This window comes from Pteropus alecto, unplaced genomic scaffold, assembly GCF_000325575.1.
Source record: "Pteropus alecto unplaced genomic scaffold, ASM32557v1 scaffold146, whole genome shotgun sequence".
Taxonomy (NCBI): Eukaryota; Metazoa; Chordata; class Mammalia; order Chiroptera; family Pteropodidae; genus Pteropus; species Pteropus alecto.
The window spans coordinates 13,349,159-13,355,158 of NW_006442107.1; the positions used below are offsets into that span (position 1 = coordinate 13,349,159).

The window sequence follows — 6,000 nt, forward strand, 5'->3', positions numbered from 1 at the left end:
TTTTAATCTTGTTATTTGTTTCCTAGTTGTCTCCTGTTCCTTGGTCCCTTTTTTTTTTCTTCTGCTTTCTTTTGGATTACTTTTCATGATTCCAGTTGAGCTACTTTGTTGACTCATTAGTTATAACTTTTTGTCATATTACTATAGGGTTTAGTTTAGAGTTGATAGCATATAATTTTACTCATCATAATCTACCTTCAGGAGATATACGCCACTAAAGATATCATATAAGAACCTTACAACATTTCTGGGTTGATTTTTATTTTAATTTTGGGGTCATATTTTCCTCTTCCTTTACAGGGTTGGTAATTTTTGATTGGATGCCAAACATTATGAATGTTATGTTTTTGGTTGCTGAATATTTTTATATTTATGCTTAAGCTATAATATGCTTGTGACTTATTTAGATGCAGTTGTCTTATTTTGAAACAGATGCTATCAAATATAGTTTTTAAGATTTGTTAGGTACAGCCAGAGCACCTTTTAGTCTAGGGTTGATTTTGCCCCTCTGTTGAAGATCCTTCCAAGTACTATACCTGATACCAATCTGGCTGGTACATACAGGATCTAATCCTAGCCTATTTAAGTTCCAAAGATTGCTCCCTCTTTTGGTACTTCTTTACCCCAGACTCATTTAGTAGTCTCATACTTATGCATTAATCATTACCTAGTGTAAAACTTGAGAGAGAGACCCTTTGCTGATCTCTGGAGTGCCCTCTTATTGAAGCTCTCCCCTCACTGGTTTTCTGCTCAGCAATCTCACACTACCTTAGCCTCCTCAAGCTCCCAGCTCTATCCTCTCTCCTCATGGAGACTACCAGTCCCTACGTGGGCTTCCCCTCTCTGCTTCGCCGGTCAGAATCTCTGTCTAAGTAGCATCCTCAGGGAATTGAATGGCTCATGGTAGTTTGTTTCTCCTCTTTTGGGGGCCACTCTTCCTTCAGTGGCTGATGTCCAATAGCTTGAAAACTTTTATATAATATATTCTATCCAGTTTATTTGTTTAGGCAGATGCATATATCTCATCCCAGTTATTCCATCTTACTGGAAGTGGAAGTCCTGGAAGAGCTTTAAACTAAGAATGAAAATAGGTTTACATTAATAGTGGCTATTGGGACTGTAATAAATATTATAGTCATCTCTGTGTGACAGGTAAGTAACAGCATGTATACCAGCTGTTTACTTACAACTCTGAATTGTACCAGAGTAGATTCTAAAATTCTCTGATAATGAAAGTGGATATGGCAAATGACTCTCAACTAAAGAGGAATCATGAAAAAAAAAAAAAATGGAAGTGACTGTAGTCCCAAGATTGTGTGGCACTGAGTAATGGCAGTGGAAATAATAAGACAGGTATTTAAGTAATTTTGGCATACTGTCACAGATGAAGATCTTCATTTAGCAAGTCAAGTCTTACATATGCAAGTGATAGTAAACAATGTAAGCAGCTCTGAAAGAGCAGAAGGATTGATATGATGGTGGAAAGAAAAGCCAAAGTGATTAGAATTTGAAAAGCATCTAGAGACTTGGAGAGAAATAAGAAGCCCAAAAAGAATAGGAAAAAGAGAAACAAGAGGAAATGATGAGCATTAACAGAAAAGGGACTAGAGAGAAATAATACTAATAAAAAAGAATATAATAACCAGATCAGAACAGCAGAGATTCATTAATATGCATTGCCCATGTCTAAAAAGTGATGATGATTATATACATTTTACAGAAATTAGAGAAATCACAAGAAGGTTCTAAATCCACATTTGTACATTTATTTACCAAAAAAAATGAAGAGTTAAAAAAACAGTAAGGTAGGCTTACATACCAACATTTTAGAAATATAGTGGAAGAAGCTACTCGAAATGTTGCTGAGACTATCTTAATATAAGGAGTACTGAGGAAAAACTATAACATTTCTAAAATGGTACAGCCTGTCAAATAGCATCATAGCTTGAGGTGACATTAAGGTTCACAAAAAAGTAACATTCAATTATGATAAAAGCTATATTCTAAAATGTATATTGGTCAAAACTATGGTTACTAGATCCTCCCCTTTCCAAGACCAAGGTTATACTAAGTACTGTTTCTTAAGATAAGGAAATGGAGTAACAGACATACATCAGTGAAATATCTCAATCTAAACAGAAAAAGTGAAAAACCTTTCTAGAATCCCAAACTGATGGTTATCAGATGGGAGGGGGCTTGGGGGACTGAGTGAAGGGAATAAGAAATACAAATTGGCAGTCACAGAATAGTCAAGGGATGTAAAGTACAGCATAGGTTATATAGTCAATAATATTGTAATAACTATGTATAGTGCCAGGTGGGTACTAGAATAATCAAGGGGATCACTTTATAAATTATATAAATGTCTAGCTACTATGCTATACACCTGAAACTAATATAAAATAATATTAAATGTCAATTGTAATTAAATAAAACCACAAAATCATTTAAGGAAAAACCTTTCTAGAAGCTACTGTGAAAACTGAATAAAATGCTGAATGAATTCCAAAATGAATGTAAAATGCATTCATCTTTGAGGCAAAACAGGAAAGAAAATGAGGAAAAACAAGGAAAAAATTCACCTTGTAAATGGAGCAATTTCTTTTCAAGGAAATGGCAGAAGTCAAAAAAGAAAATAAGCCAGGGCATTCTTCTGAAGAACTGTGGATTTAATACAACTATAAGCAAAACCTATAATATGCAGTTTGAGCCAGATGGAAACCAAAGCAAAGTCTCTTAAAATCAAATGAATGCCTCATGAAGAATGAACTGCTGCCATCTTCATAACAGTACCTGGAGACTGGAGATGAGTTCATTTTTTTTTTTTTTGAGAAAAAATAAAATTTTATATATACCTAACACTATGGCTACTCACAGGAAAAGCAAAGAGAGTTTCCCATCATCTCTACTATATTGGTGGTCTGATATTCAAAACTCTGTATGTCAGATTAAGAAGCCAATGAGGTTTAGTCAGAGAAACAAGGACATCTAAAGCAAACATTTTTTAAAAAATTTTAATTAGTTTCAAGTATACAGTACATTGGTTAGACATCTATATAGTTTATAAAACGATCCGCTCCCAATTGCTCCCTCCCTTCCCTGACCCTCCACCTAGCCAACGTATTCATTCTAATTGCATTCCCTATGCCGTGCTCCCTATCCCCGTATCCATCAAGCCTGTATTACAGAAAATGTTGGAGAGACTTCTTTAAGACGAAAAAACATGTATCAAAAACAGGAATAAAGAATGGTAACAACTACATTCCTATTAATAAGTACCTCAAATGGAAAAGAATTAAGAGCTCCAACTAAAAGACTGGATGAATGGAAAGGAAAATAAGACCCCTACATGTTGCCTGTAAGAGACTCATTTCAGATTAACAGACACAGACTAAAAGGAAGGGGATGGAAAAGCATATTGCTTTAATGGACCTAGAAGGTATTTAAGTCAGACAGAGAAAGAAGAATACTATATGATTTCACTTATATGCAGAATCTAAGGAATAAAAAGAACAAACTCATCAAACACAGACTCACAAATATAGTGGACAGTTTGGTGATGGACAGAGGGGAGGGAAGTTTGGAGGGCTGAGAGAAGGGAGCAAAGCAAACATTTCTTAACTATCTCAAACTTTTCTTGTTTTTCTTTAAGAAACTATGAAGCTAAATTGGTTGGCTTCATATCTTGGCTTTGCCAACTTGCTAGCTGTATGACCTTGGCAAACTACTTACTCTCCTCTATAAAACAGAGATAATAACCTCACTGGGTTATTGTAAGGACTAAGTGATTTAATATATGTTAAGAGCTTAGAACAGTACCTGGCACACAATATGTACCATATAAATATTTGTTAAATAAAAATAAAAAATATTTATTAAGCCAAACCCTAGGCTCTGAGTACACAAAGATCAATACATCAAGATGCCTATTTTCAAAAAAGGCTGGGGAGGGAGATGAATGAATAAACAATCATTACAAAAGAATAAGAAAGGTGCTATGATAGAGATGAGCACAGTCCACTTGTGAGCACATAAAAAGGACATTTAACTTAACCACATCTTCATTCAGGCTGAGTCTTTGCAATGATGCCCTTCTTAACAGTAAGTAGACGTGTTGGCCAAATTTACCCAGTTCCCATAAGGAAAGAAGAGAAGATGCTTACCTTTGCTCTGCAAAGGGAATCCTGTTACAAAGAACAAACCAGATGGTATGGGAAACAAGGTGATAATCTCTACTTGGTATTCAAACTTAAACTTATTTTCCCTCTCTATGTTCAAATGGCAGAGTCTACAAGTGGCCTTTAACTCTCAATTCATTTTCATTGCATATAAGATATAATCTAAAACTTGACCACTAGGTACTTTTTGAAAACATGTTTTTAAAACTTTCTCATTATTAAGTCAAAATGAAAATTCAAAACTCTTTTTTTGGGGCAAACTGTTGTCTCCATATACTTGGCCAACATTTTCATTCTAGTATTTGTGATTTGTGTGTGTGTGTTGCCCCTCAAAGTTAAGGTTAAGGAGGGCGGTGTTAAATGTGATCAGTCTCTAGTGAAACCTCCAAGAATCACTAGCTTGAACAGAACACTAACACCTGAGAAAGTTTTCTTTTCCCCCAATTTCAGAAATAGATAGAAAAAGGATTAGGCCTCCTTATCTAGATGTCTTTAGAGACCCCTAGTGACAACTTCTTGACTTTCAGTACATGTCCTTAAAGTCATAAGACTCTATATTGGTCACTGAAAGGCCTCTCTGACTCTCCTCCCATATCCTTGACAATGGGTTGCCCTTCATTTTGGGGCGCTGTAACACACCTACATCATGCAGAGGGAGGGCGTAAAAACGCAAAAATTAAAGTAAAACATCAGAGCGCAACAGGCAAGGAACACTTTAAAAACTGTTTTCAAAGTGGCAGGATATATCCAGATAAATAATCAAGATCAACTGCCACCTTCCTCTGCATCATTTTATAGCCTAGGTTTTCAGAAAACAAAAGAAAATATTTCAAGTTAGAATACAAATAAACCATTCATACTTTGGCCATTTTTTATAAATGTTAGGACTTCAAAAGAAAAGCATATGCTAAAAATCAAATTTTACCACATTCCAGCAAAATTATTTCTTTTCCTAAAAAAAAATTTTACATATGCCCAAACTTTTTTCCCCCAGCATTATTGAAATATATAGACAATTAGTTGTTCGTATTTACATTGTATAATTCAATGAGTTTGAGTTTTTTTCAATTATAGTTGGCGTACAATAATATATTCATTTCAGTTGTACAGCACAGTGATTAGAGGTTTATATAACTTACAAAGTGATACCCCACTAAATCCATATGTCCAAACTTTAGGTTCAAAACTTGTTTACTTGGCCCAAACTCTTAACCCATCTGAGACAGTTGCCTCTAGGTTGAATAGCAATGGTGTTCTTTAGAAGGGCTGCAAAAAAACATTTAGGACCTGATACTATTCAAAGGGGGAAGATAACACTATAGTACATTATCCATGCTTTAATACCTAACATGAATGATTCTGACCCTACTACACAGTTTTTTCGAAAATATTTTACTATATAAGGCTTATCTTCATCCATTTGAAGACTTAAACTCATGTGGATATGAAAATGACATCAATTATCACTTTATAGAAGGCAAGATTTACGTCTTTAAAGTTTGTTTCACATTAAAGCTGGCAGGGTTCTGAACATTCATTTAATTACACAATATACACCATTTGATGATACATATATAAATATTTACCAAAAAACAGTCTCATATATTTATGTAATTAATATACATATATACAAACATAAAATCATGCAAAATATTCTAATTTTATTCAATTAAAGCTTTAAGTTACCAAGTCACTTTTATTATTCTAAAAATGTAAGCATGAGTTAGGAAAGGCTTATTAGTGTTTTCCATAATGACAATGAGTAACAAACAGCCCACCTGATCTTCATTAAGCAACAAAACAGTGAGTTTTCTTTACCATT

The 6,000-nt window shown here is 34.3% G+C and overlaps 1 protein-coding gene across 5 annotated transcripts in view; it reads right to left on the reverse strand.

Moving 5' to 3' along the window:
- Nucleotides 1-6,000, reverse strand: part of KIAA1328 (KIAA1328 ortholog) — a 228,696-nt gene that overhangs the window by 126,012 nt on the left and 96,684 nt on the right. The window lies entirely within an intron of this gene.